This window comes from Schistocerca gregaria, chromosome 1, assembly GCF_023897955.1.
Source record: "Schistocerca gregaria isolate iqSchGreg1 chromosome 1, iqSchGreg1.2, whole genome shotgun sequence".
Classification (NCBI taxonomy): Eukaryota; Metazoa; Arthropoda; class Insecta; order Orthoptera; family Acrididae; genus Schistocerca; species Schistocerca gregaria.
The window spans coordinates 675,715,076-675,736,032 of record NC_064920.1 but is presented as its reverse complement, the minus strand read 5'-3'; positions in this window follow the sequence as shown (position 1 = coordinate 675,736,032).

Genomic DNA, 20,957 nt, shown 5'->3' with positions numbered 1-20,957 from the left:
TTCACGCAGTATCGTATCTCCCATTTCATCTTCATCTACATCCTCTTCCATTTCCATAACATTGTCCTCAAGTACATCGCCCTTGTATAGACCCTCCATATACTCCTTCCACCTTTCTGCTTTCCCTTTTTTTTGCTTAGAACTGGGTTTCCATCTGAGCTCTTGATATTCATACAAGTGGTTCTATTTTCTCCAAAGGTCTGTTTAATTTTCCTGTAGGCAGTATCTATCTTACCCCTAGTGAGATAAGCCTCTACATCCTTTCATCTGTCCTCTATCCATCCCTTCTTAGCCATTTTCCACTTCCTGTCGACCTCATTTTTGAGATGTCTGTATTTCTTTTGGCCTGCTTCATTTACTGAATTTTTATATTTTCTCCTTTCATCAATTCAATATTTCTTCTGTTACCCAAGGATTTCTCCTAGCCCTCGTCTTTTTACCTACTTGATCCTCTGCTGCCTTCACTACTTCATCCCTCAAAGCTACCCATTCTTCTTCTACTGTATTTCCTTCCCCCATTCCTGTCAATTGCTCCCTTATGCTCTCCCTGAAACTCTGTACAACCTCTAGTTCTTTTAGTTTATTCAGGTCCCATCTTCTTAAATTCCCACCTTTTTGCAGTTTCTTCAGTTTTAATCTACAGGTTATAACCAATAGATTGTGGTCAGAGTCTACATCTGCCCCTGGAAATGTCTTACAATTTAAAACCTGGTTCGTAAATCTCTGTCTTACCATTATATAATCTATCTGAAACCTGTCAGTATCTCCAGGATTCTTCCATGCATACATCCTTCTTTTATGATTCTTGAACCAAATTTAAGTTGTGCTCTGTGCAAAATTCTACCAGGCGGCTTCCTCTTTCATTTCTTACCCCCAATCCATACTCACCTACTACGTTTCCTTCTCTCCCTTTTCCTACTACCGAATTCCAGTCACCCATGACTACTCAATTTTCGTCACCCTTCACTAACTGAATAATTTTTTTTATTTCATCATACATTTCTTCAATTTCTTCGTCATCTGCAGACCTAGTTGACATATAAACTTGTACTGCTGTAGTAGGTGTGGGCTTCGTATCTATCTTGGCCACAATAATGCGTTCACTATGCTGTTTGTAGTAGCTTACCCTAATTCCTATTTTCCTATTCATTATTAAACCTACTCCTGCATTACCCCTATTTGATTTTGTGATTATAACCCAGTAGTCACCTGACCAGAAGTCTTGTTCCTTCTGCCACTGAACTTCACTAATTCCCATCATATTTAACTTTACCCTATCCATTTCCCTTTTTAAATTTTCTAACCTACCTGGCCGATTAAGGGATCTGACATTCCACGCTCCGATCCGTAGAACGGCAGTTTTCTTTCTCCTGATAACGACATCCTCTTGAGTAGTCCCCGCCCGGAGATCCGAATGGGGGACCATTTTACCTCCGGAATATTTTACCTAAGAGGACGCCATCATCATTTAATCATACAGTAAAGCTGCATGCCCTCGGGAAAGATTACGGCCGTAGTTTCCCCTTGCTTTCAGCTGTTCGCAGTACCAGCACAGCAAGGCCGTTTTGGTTATTGTTACAAGGCCAGATCAGTCAATCATCCAGACTGTCGCCCCTGCAACTACTGAAAAGGCTTCTGCCCCTCTTCAGGAACCACACGATTGTCTGGCCTCTCAACAGATGCCCCTCCGTTGTGGTTGCACCTACGGTACGGCTGTCTGTATTGCTGAGGCACGCAAGCCTCCCCACTAACGGCCAGGTCCATGGTCCACGGGGGGAGGCTAATTGTCTATATACACATAATCAAGACCAAGTTAAGGGCTCTGGAAAGCCCTATCCTTCAATGTCAAATTAGCGCTTATAAATTCCACTTATTCTAAGAAAGTTTTTGATCTAGGAAGTTGAAATTTTTACAGGTTATTTATTGGAGTACTGGCTACAATTTAACACAGGGATTTTTAAAAATTTTAATTCAGTTGTTAGAAATCAATATTTAATATTATGATGAAAGTTTACCACTTTTTGTGCCTTTTTTAGCTCATAAATTCAACAACATACAGGTTTTTGGAAAAAGGCTCTGTTAAGTTACGCAGAAGGGACTGTGTAACATTTCCTGATAATCTGAAGCAAATTTGTTTAGCGGATCCTCAGAAAACTTGTAATTTATATGAAAAAATAAAACTTTTGAGAATCGAGCAACAAAAGTTTTCTATTCCAGCAAACACAATGTTGTGGGTTCTTGACCATAGAACACCATTTACACTTTGATTGGGGTTCTGAGATTTTCAATGGACACATTTTTTCAACAGTTCACCTGCTGCCAAGTCTCTGAAAATAGGTTTTATCACCTCCATTACCGCATCAGGCAGACTGTGTTTATGAGTGTGCACTTCGCCGGTTAGCAATCTCTTGTACTTACATCAGCTGTTTTCTCTTTTGGGACACAATTGATGGTGGGGACTTTCATCGGTTGAAAAAGTATGTAAAAAAGAGACAAAACAGCTTTCTTCAATTCATCAACACTGTTCTGTATCTTGTCAGTTACACTGTCAGTTAACCTTCCGTTCCCATCCAACCCTTTACCTTCCCTGAGTTTTTGTTTTTTGTACGAAGCTTCTTGATCCCATTCGTTTATGTACGTGTCCAATAACTCAATTTTTTGCAGTACAACATCATTACCGTAAGGCTTCAGCTCGTGAATATGTTTGAAGTTCTTAGAATTACCGTCACCAAGGTAATTCGCATATCGCGTTTTATGACACGCAACACAACTTTGAAATATACTAGCAAAGCAGCCACTTCCATTCCTCCATACTGTGGCTGTACTTAGCTGTGGAATTGTTTTCATGTGTACCTTTATTTTTTGTGAACACCTACAATATTTAGATATTACTGCTGTATCTAAAACTTTATTGTGTACTTTCTGGTGGCATTTACTGCACCATGAAGAGTTGTGGGCCCCCGTTTATGGCAGGTACCATCGAATGCTGCAGTCACGTCTCTGTTGCCACCGTTTTCTATTACTGCCTCGTCCACAGCTTTCTTCATAGGTTCTATACAGACATATCTTCTAATTTAGACCCTATAAATTTATTATAGTTCGTAAACTTGATTAGGGGATTGGAAGATTCGTCATGCCACAGAAGACTGCACCTGTAGTAGCACCCTTAACTAATATACGCATGACATAGACAAATCTAACGTTGTGTTCGTAGATTTTGCTACCATTGTCTTCATTTGGAATTCCTGCAGTACTGTTCCAAAGGTGGTCATGTATGAGCACTTGCCACACTTCAGTTCCATTTCACTGGCAAGTCCTACGTGAATTTTTATAGAGTTGCAGCCCGACTTCACTGCACTGAATACATCTCAAACAGTTTGCAAAAATTTCCGTTGAGTACTGACATAACAAATATTTAATTCACATCCGATTCGGCAGTAAAACATTCATACTTTTTGCTAACCGAACCAAGCTTCCTCTGCGAAGTACTTTCTTTCTTAGTTTCATTACAATGTGCAGATGTACCAGGAAAGTCAGGTTCACACACTTGGTTATCGTCTTTATTGTTTACGGTAATAACACGTACATTCGGCATTCCAACATTTTCCTCTTTCTTAAAATGATTTCTAGTAGCTTTATGTTTTCCCATGATTCCTTCAATGAAACAGAGACTTCAATGATCAGCATTCTCTACGAATATTTTCGGAATTACGAAAGAGTAAATAAACATGAAACACACGACAATCGAGAGAGCGATATATATCGAACTAGCCACAAAACTTATTTTGTAACACTTATTTATATTTATGAGTACAACATTTGACAGCAGTTTAACAGCGCCACAGTGGGTCACGCCCATGTAGAACTTATTTCAAAAATATTTAAAAAATAATGTATTCTTCTAAACTGAATCAGTTATAATTCAATTGCATGGGGAAAGTCGGTACATATTTAAAATGCAAAAAGGGACAAATTGAATGTTTCATGATTTTGAAGCTTTTCGGAGCCCCTTCAGCTGAACGAAATGCGGCAGTTACACAAGGTGACTGTCAGTAGACAGAATGTTATTTGCGAAACTTAAGTAGAATTTTGGTTAACGAGTTTCAAAAAATTGAGCAGCGATAGACGTTTTGGATTCTGAAATGGAGGCTGTAGTCACTATAAACTAGTGTAGCAAGCATAAAGCGTATAGAGGGGAGGGAAATAATGATAAACAAGACCAGTGACTGTATTTGAAACTACGTCTTTTATTTTTTTGACACATGCTACCAGTTTGGACACCAAATGGTGTCATTGTCAGCCTCCAAGTGTAATATACCATTCATAACCGTTTTCATGTGCAATGAACAGATTCGTATGGAGCGGGCGAAAATTAACTGGATTCCGTATCTTCTGTGGCAAAAGAAGCCCATCATGGTCGCCTGAGTGAAGAGTGAGTTGGAAAATGCATTGGATATTATGTTGCATAATAAAATACATTTTTGGACAAATCATTGGAATGGCGCATGAGTACTTTTGACAGCATAAATAAGGAAATAACAAACTGGAAACACATACGCAGACGCAAGAAGTTTTCTTGATATTGAGCGAAAGACATCTCGCAAAATCAAAAAACGAACAACACGAGGCTGAAAGAAAAGAAATTAGCACAGAACTGTCAGATGACTGATGATCAAGATTATTATGACCATCCACTTAATAACTTGATCCTCCCTAAAACACAATACGGCAGCATTTTCCACGTCGCATGGATTTGATAAACCCTTGATAGATTTATGGAGGTGCATGCCAACAAATATATACGAAAAGCCATGCAGTTCCCGCAGATTAAGGGACTGTGATTTGTGGACACAGAGCTGGCTCCAGATAGTGTTCCAGATGTGTTCCATCAGCATCAGATCAGGTGAATTTGGTGACCAAGACGTAACTGTGACTCCACTATCATGCTCCTCAAACTGTTGTAACATAATTCTGGCCTTGTGACACGGACAGTTATCCTGTTGAAAGTTGCCGTCACCGTCGGGGAAGAAATCAGTCAAGAACAGATGTAGGTGGTTTGCAGCTGTTATTGTGCCTCTGATTACCACAGCATGTCCCATGGAAGCCCAGCCGAAAAGGCAAATTGATCAGATGAGATACCTTTGACGATCTACACAGAGTATGCAAAAGAATTCGCTCCATTTCTAAACGCAGTTTCTCGTAGATCACTGCAGAAACAAAATATACTTAGCGATCGAAAAAAAGCGAAGGTCATTCCCGTTTTCAGGAGAGGTCGTCGGATGGACGCACATATTTATACGCCTGCATAGTTGAGTCAGTCTGTTGTAGAATTATGGAATACCATTTGTGCTCTCCTATTAAGACGTTTTTGGAAAACGAATAACCTTCTCTGTAACAATCAGCATTGATTTTGCAAACAGAGATCATGCGAAACTCAGTACGTTCTTATAATTCCGTAAGCTCCCAGCAACATAAATGTTTTCTGAGTACCGCACCGCACCATAATGTAAATAAAAAAAAGCTGCAACCATGTCCAAGACGTCGGTTTCTCCAGTATACTGTTTTTACTTCATGACGCGGTACGATACTCAGAAAACCTTTGTTAGTTATCCCGCTCTGTTCATACACGAGACCAAAGGCTCTCATGGTGACGCCGTCTTTCTTGAAGGCATTCGAAGCAGTTTCGCAATATCATCGAATGAGAAACATACGACCTTAACGAGTACCGGAGCATATTTGTGATTGCACTCAGGAGTTTCTTCCCCATAGAACTCTTCACATCTAACTCCAGCAGAGGCGACGCGAGTGCGCTACGGATATTGCCAACAAGCTCCAGTGGCAGACTGTACAACAGAGGCGTTCATCACAGAGATGTTTACTGCTGAGATTTCGAAAGTGTGCTTCTCAAGAAGATTCGGGCAATACAATACCTCCTTCCACCTACGCCTCGCAGGACGATAAACTGGAGCTCATACCGATCTTTACCAACATTCTTTCTTCCCACGAGCTATTCTTGAATGGAACAGGAAAGGCAAAAAAATGGAGTTATCATATGTACCCTTCGCCATAAACCGTATGATGACTTGCAGGGTATAGATGTATATCTAAGTAGTAGATGAGTGTCACCCAGAGGATAATAATGCTCCACAGTGGCCAACTTCCGTGGTGAGGTTTGTATTTCCAACAGCCGTTAACCTGCATGACGATGTTTCCGGACACCACTGACCTGGTTTAACATGGAACATGATTCATCCGACCAAGCGACATTGATGTTGAACCTGTGCACACTGCGATTGTAATCGAAGAACACGTTGGGTCAACATCGGAACAGGTACGGTTCATCTTCTGCAGAGCCCCATGTCCAACAGAGTGCACTGAACGGCATCTCTGAAATACTTGTGGCTGCACATTCTTTATACCTTATCGCCAGACCATCCACACACCGCCATCCATCGTACTTTACCAAGCAGCGAAGCCTCCCTGCTGCACTATCTATGGTGCTCTTGGTTTCACCGTCCTTCAGCCACTTGCCGTGGATGCTCACGATATAAAAACGCCAACAACCGAGTAGCTTTACCATTTCCGGGATGCTTGTTCCTGAGAGTGGGGCCGAACCACTCTCCCGTTTGTCACATTGGCTTATGACAATGGATTTCCCCATTCATGTTTGCTCTCCTTATATACACTGCACAACACTACTAAAAGATCACTATTTTTGGAAACCCCGCAATTGTCTCCTAATGCGAATCATAAGTTTGAAATTTGGCTCAAAGGTGCGTACATCCCTCGTCTGTAATGGTGAAAATATGTGGCGCCCTGTGAGTCACCCTCTCTTTCGGCGACAATTGCTAACAAGTTATCGATACAGTAACAGCAGTAAAACAAAATGTTAGTGGCAAAAACAAAGTTTTGATAACTAACTAAAGGCAGATCTTAAAGACAAAGTAGTAAATGAATTAAAGTCAGTAACATAAAGAACTTATGAACGTAGATGAAATTTGTAGAGTATTAAGAGCCTGTTACCCAGTTTGTCGCTACAAAGAGCATGCCACAGTCATTTAAGTATCAGATTACAAAAATTCTACCCGAAAGGAAAAATACATTAGTAAAATACACAAACAAATACATAAATACATCCGGTGAAGACGTGTAGGAACTAAATTGCCACATAACACCCTGCAAAGAACAGAGATGTTATAGTAATAACGAAATACAACTGAGATGCTCGAAGTAGAGTAGTTTGCGCAGCGAAAGGTGGTGGTCCATTTTGAAGGAATAAATGACTGCATAATACGAATTATAAGAAAATACGGTCGAATATACTACGAGTCAGCACACTGGAATACAGGAAGAAAACTAACAGGCAGACCCGTCGGAGAATTACGCTTTTAAATGCTAATGAAGTTAGCTAAGTTAAGGGAGGGAGCACTCACAAAAAAGATGTTTCTGAACTCCGATGAAATTATGCGATTTATGGCGAAGGAGATTGTACGACAGATAAAGACGAGTCAGCAAATATTTTTTTTTCCTCTGTCGAAGTTACATAAATTAATGGAAATGTGCAGAGAAGGATAAATTGTGGGAAGGGCCAAGGAAGTTAAAAGTTAATTGATCAGGTAATGGAAAAGTAGATCATACTATGTATAAAGTCTGGGGTGACATACGTCTTACCGCAATTAAAAACAAAGAGTAGAGATCCTGCCGCATTAATTATAACAAAGGTAGAGACAGATTGAAGAAATCTCCGGATGAGGGATCAGAACAGTATGGTATTGTAAGGAACAACTTAGAAGTACATCACTATCCACTGTAGGAAAATGTATATGCGGTGAATGTCGCTGCTAAAATGCTTTAGACCTGATGATGGCTGAAAATCCGAAACCGGTAATAAATTGTAATAAGATATTTTGTGACCAAGACGTTGACTCGTATAATCTGAAGCGGTACGAAATTCACTGATCTCTTCAGGAGGTACAAATGACTTCATTTCGGAAAGGTAATCACAACGGATAACTAAAAACGCTGAAGATGTAAAGAAATGTGGCTGACAGAAATTCCAACTAAAGAACCAGATTAGGCAGATATTTTCGGGAATATTGCCAACATTGTCACAGACTGTGGGGCAAGTATGTCAAAGGAACTGAAAATGTTATTATTTGTTTAACAGGAAGTGTTGGGAAATGTTTTAGGCAGCGCCTGACCTTCCATAGTCGGAAATTAAGTAAGTACGCGGCCTGACAGTGTAAACCTTGCTCACTCGAAGTCTGAGAGGCACGAGAACAAATGTAAATATCAGCTAAAGGAACATAATAATGAAACAAGAGATAAACACGAAAACGACAACTAAACAGAGCACGGAAGAATTGTATGTTTCTTAAAGAACGAGATACTTGGTGTAGAAAGCTTTGACGAGTACTGTGCCCGACATCAGATAGTTACCAGTGTCCTCCACCGAGAACACTGTCACTGCGAGACTCTATGGCTGCCACCAGATAGCCCCTATGCACCGCGTCGCACCCTGGCCTTCACAGAAAGTGGCTGGCTTGGCGGAAAGCAGCTCAGAGACGCTGCGCGTGCCAAGCGAGTCATCGTCGTTACTCTGTATACAAGCAAAACAATTACACCTTCACATAAACTGGGTTTTTTAACTTTTTACTGCGACGTAACGTCCGAGAACTGAATGAAATTCCCAGACTTTTCTTGAAGTACTAAAGCAAATGACGGAACTGGAAAGCTCCCCTAAAACATTCTCAATTGGGATTCCCTCTGTCCCAGACTACCTACTAAAATGTATCTGCCTCTAAAATGGTCCGAACTGCAATACCCTGTTCTGCCTTTAGCATTCAGCCAGTGTTGTGAATACCATCTACACGTTTTGCTACGCTTAATCGGACTTGTCTTTTCTTTGACCGCACTTTGACCGTTTGCTGGTAGCTCCGGTGTTGGAACTTATGCTATGAACTGGACTTTTTTTCAACGTTCCTGCAGGAGGTGTCTCTTTGTCTATGACGACTCTGCTGCTCTGGGTTCATCACTGTTTGTGTCTGTGTCCGCTCCTATAGTGCTTCTACGATACTACTATAAAAAACATGTCTTTGTACAATTCATGAACTCAAAATTACAACAGAACGACGCGAAGAATGTTAATGTTGAACGGTGCACTTACGGGAGTTCGCCGGCTTAATGTTCCCATTTTTCGCATAATATTTCGACGACCGATCCAACCGCCTTTCTCATGTGCTGCGACTTCTGCTGTTACGTGTACTCACTGCCTAAACTCCAACCTGACTGTGAACTGTTGGTAGTCTCGCGGGTGCCATTTAGTAGATTGGCCAACGTAGTATTAATGTTTTACAATAGTAAAAGAAACATTTGGACAGTTATTAAAATTTTATGTTTTGACTATGGCATGACTGCGTCAAACATCTTACTGAACATAAGTTTGTCACTTATCGGCCATCACTGTGTGCAAATTTCTCTTTTGTCTGTCGATGGGTGAAAATGTCTTTCCGGCAAGAAATCCAGTCGGGAAACTCCTTTTTGAGATAAGAGTAGCAAGTAGTAGTTAAGGTAACTTGCCCGTGAATCCGTTTCAAAAAATTGGTTTTTTGTGTCTCATCTGAAATCGATATTTACAGATTTTTGAACAAAAGAACTGAATAGACATCAGGAAGTTGTTAAAAAATCAACTTAAGCAAAGGTTTACTATCTTTGGCCCAAAAAAGCGTGATCTTTGAGAATTTTACTCTCGGAATATGTTATAGGCATCAATGCGAAATTTAGTCAAAATGTTTATTGATATTTCCTCTACAAACTTTAATTTTTTCGATCGGAAATGTCGAAGAGCAAAGGCGAACGTGCCGTCAGAACGAAACAAAATTTCGATGTAGACGTCCAAGCGCGATATGTCACAGATCAGTCGGCTCGTCTGAAATCAAAATTGAGTTGACGTATGAGAAGTATATAAGATTCTTTAGGAGTTGTACCTCGTTTAAATTATCTGGACTATAGGAAACAAAATGGGAGCCATTTGAAAAAAAAGGGTTATTTCATCGATTTTTCGAATATGTCGGCCAAGTAAAACTATTTATTGTTGATGGGTTTGGATAAAAGTGGTACAACTCCTAGACAATTTAGTTAGCTTTGTCGGAAGCAAAGAATCATGCCAATCGGTTCAGTAGATTTGAAGTTACTATACCGCGCGATAAAAAAAAAAAAAAATCATTTCGAGAAAAACGCGTTTAAGTTTTGACTACACGTAAATGCAGTACTATGCAAATTACGTTCAATCTGCTACTCCGGGTCCATAAACTAGTCCTTCCTCTTCCTCATAGAGGGCGTTATGCTCGATCTGGCCATCCTGCGCTGCTCCAGAGCCGATCGTACGGCCGGTGACAAGCGGTTTTCGGCCGCTTGAAGCCGGTGGTCGTACGAATGCTTGGCGAACTGCGTCGAATAGAGTCCCAGGCTGACGTCCATCGTTGTCATTGTCTTCGAATTTCTGAATACCCTTCGTTGAAGCTGCTAACTGCCAGGAAAGTCGCAGTCTCCATATTCTTCGCACCAGATTGCAAATGCTTGTGGCTTAACTTCCAAAAACACGAATTCAACCTTCATTTGAATTTTGTGTGTTTCCTCCAAGCAGCGATACAAACACTCGTCCTCGGAAAGAAAAGAACTGGTTCATCAAAAAGGCCTATTTCAGGCAGGTGCATTTTTGTTCAACCGAGAATAACAAACATTTCCGTTCCGTATTCGGAAAAACCGTTTGAGGGGTGGATTCTAAACACTTTTCTGGATCCAAAAATGCAATTTTTAAAAAATCGATTTTTTGAACACAAATATAGTAAATCTTCGCTTAAAGATGTCCCGGTGTGCGTCCACACCCACGTTTTCGCTGCTTCACACGTCATTGTTGTTATTAGACTCCTATTCGAGAAAACATACATTATACGACTGGTTTTTAAGTTAACAGCTCTGTTGCAAGCTACACTTTGCGATGATTTGTGTTTCGTTTGCATATTTGGTTATCGAGAGTTGTTTTCCTTATGAACTTTTCTGCAGTTTGGGTTATCGCTCTGTCGTCATTATTGAAAATTATCTTGCCTGCAATTCGTTTAATGCGGGGCAGTCAGAAGGTGTGAAGCTCTCGAGTTGCTAGGAACTGGCAACAATCCATTCCATAAGAGTGGCCGCAGCTGAAATGTGGGTCCTTGAGGCAACTAAAGATGGCAGGATAAAAAGGAAAAACAAGGAAGAGAGAAGATGAGGCACGTGTAAACCAATTATATTGTGCGAGTCATAGTGAAACAACAATTTGAATTACATTACCCGACAGTTAAATTTTCTGACTTGTTCATTTCATGCGCAAAAAAATCTATCTAGAGATCTGAAATTTTTTCCGATGTTTGAGGGTACTACTTGAAGGAAGATACATACTGGTTAATTATCAAAAAAAGTAGTCTTTATTTTGATTATCAGAGGAAAATATTTCCAGAATACCAACGTCTGACTGAAATGACATGATTGTTGTCTGCTTTTTAGAAAGACGTGTTGTTAATGTGTACCCAAAGTTTCAAGCATTTAATAAGATATTTAGTCAATACATAGATTCTAAGTATTGACCGTCATGTCAAAATGTGATTTACTGAGAATCACGAAAATTGTAATGAAGGTAGTACGTGAACTAAAGCTATTAATTGTATATCAAAATGTTCAGGAAGAAACACTTCCATAGTCCTACAATTTTCATCCTCTTAAGAGATCATTTTTTTCGGTTGGAGCCATGTAATCATACTGAAAACTATTAGTTTTTTTAGGCGTTCAAACACAATGTGTTCCTACAGCTGCTGAAGTCAAATGTTTGTGCTGAATGCTAATTACCATATGGTGAGATACTTTTAAGGTCGTTACGTCCAGTTCCTTTTCTTAATCTTGCGTTTACCATCAAATCATTGAATACTATCTCGTAGAAAGTTCATAGATAGCATAGATATGTCCAGTTATGAAATTTCAGACCCAAAATTTTTAAAAAATCAAGACTTCAAAGTGTTAACAATCTATGTTTACGACATTGTCAGCTAATGTGGAGTGAGTTGTACCGGATGGAAGCACGTATCCCCTTACAGGTCCTTAGACAAACATTTCATGATATTGGACCCAGAATTTACGACCGCTTAGCAGGAAATCCACTTCCACACTAACCCTGTCACTTTTCAACGCAGCTTACTACATACCTACAAGTTATAGGCACTAAACGTGGAAACGTCGGTTTAATACCGCTCCAGTCGTACGTACACAGCTTCATAGCTACTGCTGTCTAAAACAAGCATTGCTATACTTTTATGTCTTTACAGAGCGACCAACAGCGTTGTTTCCTTAGGCGTACTCATTAAGGAACAACAGTTCTTAGTTAGACATTATTACCAAGATTAGTATTAAAGTCCGATTTACATCGAGATCATTAGATGCGAAGCACAGGTTCGGAAAGAAGAAGAATGGGGAAAGAAACTGAGCTTGGAAATTTATTAAACTATCCAGATACTCGTGTCAATGGATTTGAGAAATCTGCTGAAAAACTTCGGAATACGAATTCATAGTCATAATAATTGGCCACCAGTGTCGGTAATATGTTTCGTTTCATTGATACAGTGCAGTCGAACGCAATAGTCTATACATCAAAATATTAGATTCAGTCAGTTGAAAGACGTCACCTGAATGATATCCTCTGGTCCCATTTACTGACTGTTCATTGTGTCTGACATTTCATCTCACTGTCTGAGAACAAATTGTTGGTGGAATAGATGTGGGATATTTCTTTAACAATAACAGCAGTGATTTGATAGTTCCAGATTGAAATCTGTCCTCGGCGTTGGAACAGTCGTGATGGTTTTACTGCGTAGTGACCAAGGACTCTCGTTAAACGAATGTTCTACAAGGCTCACTACAAGGCATCAGTGCAAAAAATTAAGGTATAAACAACATGTGTTTTTAAATGCTTGATGGGAGAATGCATATAACACAATTTACTTTACGAACTACTAGTGCTTTTAAGTTAATGGTGAAGTTTTTTAAAATGAGTTACGAAAGGAAATTGTCAATCAGTACAGGAAGGTATTACAATCGTTAAACAGTAACAACGAATCACGAATAAACACGTAAACTTGGATTTAAGAGAGTATAATTTCATTTAAAGCACGATGAAGCACAAAATCACCCATGAATAAAACACGTCTTACAATAGATCACCACAAAGGAAACGTGTGCCAAAAAGAATTCCATATGCGTTAGAAATTGTGGTAAAGAGTTCATTAGATGAGTGTGTGAAGACTTCAAAGACACTAGTTTTCGGACGGTCTAATGTAAACCTGATTCTGTACTGTTTTTTGAAATCTGACCCCCCACTAAACAACAAACTGGATATGCAGTGCGAAGCCTCGCAATGTAAGCCAAAAGCTTGGCAAATGTTTATCGCACGAGATATGAGAACGAACAACAGAACAAGACTTCAATTCTATGTAATACATTGCTGAATCTTAGCTGCACCTCTGCACCTGGAAACTTGGCGATCGGAGTCTCAAGACAGGCAGAGAGACTACAACTCGTTTTGTCCTACCAAACACGTTCACGCCAGGTTTTACCATAGGAGGCTCACGTTACAACCTGGCATCGGTCGGCGTGTACCACCGGTGGATCTATCAATTATGCTACCAGCAATACACTAACATATGATGTGTTACCTGTCAGCCAGGCCCAACGAACGGCTGGGAATACAACTTTGTGTGACTTTTTAATGAGCTATCTTTCCAGACAAATGAGATATCACATAATTTGTGATTAACTTAATGTAACATTATTTTATCTCATCTCTAGTTGCTTTAAAAGCATGGAGATTCAAAGTAAAAATGCCAGTTTGTAAAAACAGTAGTCCACGGAGTTTGAATAGGATCAGTGTCCCACAGCGAGAAACAGGAGTAGTACCGCCGCCCGATGAAGGGAAGAACGAATACGCGCTCCTCCTCAAAGCGGGATACATGTGTGTACATATTAAACTGGCATTTCCCAGCGTAATGGCAGGCGCGCTCGTTTCTGAGAGGCTGACGTTATAGCTGCTCAAAATGTTCCCCACACACATCTCCCTGCTGAGTTCGTGAAACACATTGGTACTATAAGAGATCGATTGTTCAGTAGAGAAACATTTTTGCAGAGCATCTGCAATTTAGCAATCGTGGAAGGAAATTCAGTTCTGAAACTTCTGGTTGTTGCAGACAACTTTCGACGTGAAAGCTCAAATTACTACTGTTAACGAAAGGAAGAAGTTTCAAAAATGTTACCGACTACGCCGGTGGCCTAAGGGGGCGAGAGAATGTTCAAAATATCGCGCGGGGCGCGTACGGTGGAGGTTAGATGGCTTTGTAGGCCAGTTTGAGGCTCTCTTCCGGTTAGATAGATCACAAGAGCCTTGCATCAAGTTGTTCGTTTCGGCTTCCCCGACGGTACTGTGGTACGTTGGAAAAAAATTGTCGCTTACACCATCTATATTTATTGATGTGAAGTGGCTGCAGTGATGCTCCAAGACCATGTGGTTGGGATGGGTATCGAATCCACTATCCTTGGCAGCAGATGGATGTGTTTTATTTGAATACTTGTCGACTTTCATAGAGTCAGTTTGTTCCGCTGTCGATTATCTTTGAACCCAGTGATCGACATCCGTTGTAACGTCTGGTACGGCGTTATATCTGCTGAAGTTCTTTGCCACATAGGTGTCGTAGCCAACGAAATGCTTAGGTGTGCAGTCGCTGGCCATGCTTTTTCAAATTTCGAGCACTGGCTTTTTTCCTGTTCCGTTCGCAAACTGTGGGGTGGCGGTGAAATGGTGTGTTATTGAAACGAGCTACATTTATGCATGCTGAGCGATATATACAGGGTGTTTCAAAAATGACCGGTATATTTGAAACGGCAATAAAAACTAAACGAGCAGCGATAGAAATACACCGTTTGTTGCAATATGCTTCGGACAACAGTACATTTTCAGGCGGACAAACTTTCGAAATTACAGTAGTTACAATTGTTAACAACAGATGGCGCTGCGGTCTGGGAAACTCTATAGTACGATATTTTCCACATATCCACCATGCATAGCAATAATATGGCGTAGTCTCTGACTGAAATTACCCGAAACCTTTGACAACGTGTCTGGCGGAATGGCTTCACATGCAGATGAGATGTACTGCTTCAGCTGTTCAATTGTTTCTGGATTCTGGCGGTGCACCTGGTCTTTCAAGTGTCCCCACAGAAAGAAGTCACAGGGGTTCATGTCTGGCGAATATGGAGGTCAATCCACGCCGCCTCCTGTATGTTTCGGATAGCCCAAAGCAATCACACGATCATCGACATATTCATTCAGGAAATTAAAGACGTCGGCCGTGCGATGTTGATAAAAATGCTCGTAACGCTTTTTTGAGAGAGAGTCTCCACTCTTTCAGATCTGTTCACGTAAGGCTAGAAAATATTGGAATGATTTCAAAGAGATAGTATCGACGGTAATTGAGAGATATATACCACATAAATTAATAAGTGGATGGTACTGATCCACATTGTACACAGAACGAGTCAGATCGCTGTTCCAGAAGCAATGAGAAAAGCATGCCAAATTTAAAAGAACGCAAAATACCAAAAATTGGCAAAGTTTTGCAGAAGTTCGGATTAGAGAGCTTGCTTCAATGCGACATGCATTTAATAATTTGCACAAAGAAACTCTGCCTCGGAATCTGACAGAAAACCCAAAGATATTCTGGTCATACACAAAGCACAACAGTAGCAAAACGCAATCAATATCTTCACTGCAAGATAACTACGGTGAAATCACTGGTGACATAGCCATTAAAGCAGAATTATTAAACACGGCCTTACGAAACTCCTTCACCAAAAAAGACAAAGTAAATATTCCCGAATTCTAATCGAGAACAACTGCGAAGATGAGAAAATAGACGTAGCAAAGCATCTTAAATCACTTAATAAAGGCAAGGACTCCAGTCCAGATTGTATACTAGTCCTTTCAGAGTTGCTGATACAATAGCTCCATATTTAGCAATTCTCTCACAGAAAGTTCCGACGTAAAGACAGGAAAATTGCTCAAGTCACACCAATACCCAGAAACGGAAATGAGAGTAATCCGCTGAATTACACGCCCATATCACTAACGTCGATTTGCTGTAATGTTTTGGAACATATACTGTGTTCGAACATTCTGAAATACCTCGGAGAAAACGATTTATTGACACATAGTCAGCACGGATTCAGGTAACATAGTTCTTGTGAAACACAACTAGCTCTTTACACTCATGAAGTAATGAATGCTATCGACAGGGGTTGTCAAAATGATTCCATATTTTTAGATTTACAGAAGGCATTCCTCACAAGCGTCTTCTAACCAAACTTCGTGTCTATGGAATATCGGTTCAGTTGCGCGATTGACTTCGTGATTTACTGTCAGAAAGGTCACAATTCGTAGTAATAGACGGAAAGTCATCGAGTAAAACTTCCCCAAGGAAGTGTTATAGGCCCTCTATTGTTCCTGATCTATATGAACGACATAGGAGACAATCTGAGCAGCCGCCTTAGATTGTTTGCAGATGATGCTGTCATTTACCGTCTTGTGAAGTCATCAGATGACGGAAATGAATTGCAAAATGATTTAGATAAGATATCTGTATGGTGCGAAAAGTGGCAGTGGCCCTCAATAATGAAAAGTGTGAAGTTATTCACATGAGTACTAAATGAAACCCGCTAAATTTCGATTACGCGATAAGTCACACAAATCTGAATGCTGTGAATTCAATTAAATACTTAGGGATTACAATTACAAACACCCTAAACTGGAACGATCACATTGGCAGAACACTGAAAAGGTGCAACAGGTGTACTAAAGAGACTGCTTACACCACGCTTGTCCGCCCTGTTCTAGTGTATGCTGTGCGGCGTGGGTCACGCATCAAGTGAGACCGACGGATGACATCGAAGAAGTTCAAAGAAGGGCGGCTCGTTTCATACTATCGCGAAATAGGGGAGATAGTGCCACACACATGACACGTGAATTGGAGTGGCAATCATTAAAACAATGGCGCTTTTCGTTGAGAAGGGATCTTCTCATGAAATTTCAATCACCAGTTTTCTCCTCCGATTGCGAAAACATTCTGTCGGCATTCATAGAGAAAAGTGATCATCATGATAAAATAAGAGGAACTAGGGCTCACCCACAAAAATTTAAGTGCTCATTTTTCCCACGGGTCGTTCGAGAGTGGAACGGTAGAGAGACAGCTTGAAGGTGGTTCACTGAACCAGCTGCCAGGCACTTGATTGTATCAGAGTAATCACGTAGATGTAGATGTAGATGTAAGCTGTATCTTACATTGTTTTCCAAGGTACATTGAAGTAATAATCTTTGTGTGGGTATATTAAATACAGCAGGTGTTTAATCTCTCGTTAATAGTTGTGGACCATGCAGATTCTATATGTATGAGGAACAATAATGGTCCAAGTTAACATAAAGCTTATACCTTTTGTTTCAGAATCCATGCCATTCATGTAACCAGTTAAATAAAGTAAAATTCTTGCAACTACGAGGCAATGCATGAATGTTTTGTGTGGAAATAACAAACTAAAAAAACATTTTCATAGCCATTTCAGTATACGAGGGTTGTCCAGAAAGTAAGTTGAGATCGGTCGCGAAATGGAAAGCACAGTGAAAACCAGGATCGTTTTATTTGGAACAGTTAGGTACACCTTCCACCTACTTCTCTACATAGTCGCCGCTCCATCTTCGACTTTTGTCATAGTGTTGTATCAACTTTCCAGTATCCTCGTCATGGAAAGCAGCCGCCTGTGTTTTCGGTCAGTTATCAGTACTGGTCCGCATCTCGTCGTCTGTGGAAAAGTTTTGTCTTTATAGCCAGCGGCTCTTGTGAGCAGGGATGAGACTCATGGGGAGCCAATTACGGACTGTATTGTGGGTGACCAAACACTTCTCATCGTAAACGCTGCAGGAGCGTCTTGATTTGGCCCTGCAGTGTGCGGCCGAGAATTGGCATGAAGAAGGAACTGCTCGACAGTTGTGTTATGTAGGTTGCATGACACAGGGGAAATCTCTAACCAGGCCCTCGTACTTGGCGGGTGACGCTATTCCCTGCGCACCTTTACTTGCTCACTGTTCAATCAAAACTGCAAAGAGCAATGCGACACGATCGACGGGCATGCTAAGAGACACTGCCCAACACATCTGTGCAAAGCTTTACCGGATTTTACAAGTGGTTTCCATTTCGTGACCGATCGGAACTTACTTTCTGGACAACCCTCGTATATTTCATTTAGCACCACTTTTGCTCGTGACGAATGTTCAGAATTAAGGCACTATTTGTGTTACAGGTTACAAAAGGTAATTCACCTCAAGGTCTTCAAGAGGGCAACTGCATCACATTCTGGTTGGATGTTTTGTGATACGATGGTATTTCAACCTCGCCATGACGAAGATAATCTTGGTATATATAAATGCACAAATTTGTTCCCATATTTATTAATTAGAGAAAAGTTAGAAGTTATCAATATTCAAACTGGTTTCAGTAAGAGGAAAGTAAACTAGAGGACAATGTCAAATTCTTTCAGGCATCAACTTTAGCGTCTGTTGCGCTATTTAGGTATCGGTTTTTGAGTACCAAAGCTGGGAGTAGTCAGACTGTGTTATATTTATTCGGTCTTATTAATGTAGTAGGAAAGGCAACGTTTATTTGGGACTCAGTCACCATCTACTGTTGCACTTTAAAATACAAGCAAAAATCTTCACTCGACAGACAGAATATACAGCAAACAGCACAGCATGGCTCGGAGGAGAGTGTTCTGGCTGGGCATGCAACTCGGAATCGGCTAACAGCCGAGGCAGTGCCGGTGACATGGCAGTGTCACTTGGGTGACCGTAGGATTACCAAGGGTGCGAACTTCTGCCTCCAACATCTGGCTGATGGCGTCCAGCTATGGCAGTTGCTAGGAGGCAATGGGTAACAGACAATGGCTAATAGACTCCCAGTTTGAGACTCAGGCCCATCGGTACTAGATGCAGGATTGTGTGGCAAATGGTGTCATTGAATGACGCCCACTGACGCTGATGGCCGTAGGAATGGAGGATGATAGAGCAACGACGGTTCTTCGGGCTTCTAGCCAGTAGTCTGATCAACAGTGATTGCCACATCGATTCCGTTTGCCGCATGGCCAGGCGCTATTTATACTCGCCCCGACTCAGAGTGTTGTCGCGTAGATGCCCCAAGCGGCACATAATTGCTCTGTCGTAATGCTAAAGTGGTGTCCCAGATTTCGGTAATACTGTTGGTTGCCAAATGGTGGTCGTACCGACGTACTAGGGACTGATAAGTGGCATAATGCTGCATCCATCTGCTTGCAGAATCTCTGCGGCGGTCATGCACCCGTCAGGTTGTGACCTGCAACAGTTAACTAGAAACGTGGCACTACAGAGTGTGATGGAAAGCATTAACTGCTTCGAAGCAAGTTTCTTAAAGGATAAATGCAATCAGTCTAGTTATAACACAAACATATATACTTTGCTTCAATAAAAGAAATTATAAGAAACCTAATTACATTCCTCCATGTAGCATACTTTTATTTGGTACTGATCGCAAAAGTGGCACTTAATTGTAATTTTTTAATTAATGAATTAGACTGCGAATATTAAAATAGATGTCATGAACATTAAAATAAGACAAAGATTCAAAAATATAATAGTGCTTAAAATTATATATGGAAGCTATGAATTCTAGAATAGAATCACTGGACACCAATCACGTGATCTTGTGGTCAGCACTGGGCACTCTCGATCACGGGGCTCCGGGTTCGATTCCTTACCAGTGAAACTAATCTTATGAAGAGAATGTAATTTTTTATCTTTTTTCGTAAATGTCAAAGAACAGTTTAATATTATTCGGAGGAAACTAGATTTAATTCTCAGATTGTGTATAGCCTAAACTAGCAAACACTGCATCTAAATGTTACTCATGTTTTAAAACAAAAGTAAGGATGCTTGGTCTTCCTCTTTCGATCTTGACTTCTTCTTGTGTTTCCTTAGCGACCACAGATACGTGTAATTTCCCTGTGTAATTCGTAATTATTTTTGAGTGAAACTGCTAACTCCATACTTAAAAGGTGTTTGTAAATCATTAGTAGAATCCTTTAGTTTGTCACATTAATTTTTTATGTCATTTTCTTTGTGTTACAGAGGAATACGTATCAGGGTTGTGCATCCATTGTTTGAAGGCAGAACGTCCGAAAGCTACACACATCAAAAAAAGTTTTGCATAATCCCGGTTCCCAGAATTCCTGAAGATAGCCGATGATTGTTGATATTCTGTCGCAGACACAGCCCGTTTGACTGTTCAGAGATGTTACTAAAACCGCCCAAAAATTTAGACAATCATGAATGAGCAGCGCCTATTAGACGGAGGGGATCCGACAGCCGATGAGTCCTAGTTATTCCACCAGAAAGGAGGTACACGGCTCGTGTAGTCTGTAGTTCAGCCATGCCTTGAGGGTCAGTACCGCAGTTCGATAACGTCCTCATTGTTATTTTGTGCTGGGAAGGGCTCTCTACAAGGGAAGTGTCTCGGACTGAACCAAAGCGATGTTTTTCGGACATGGAGGAGATAGAGAGAGACGGGAACTGTCGATGACATGCCTCGCTCAGGCCGTCCAAGGACTACTACTGCAGTGCATGACCGCTACCTGCGGATTATCGCTCGGAGGAACCCTGACAGCAAAACCACCATGTTGAATAATACTTCTCGTGCAGCCACAGGACGTCGTGTTACGACTCAAATTGTGTGTAATAGTCTGCAAGATCCGCAACTTCACTCCCGGCGTTCATGGCGAGGTCCATCTTTGCAACCACGACACCATAC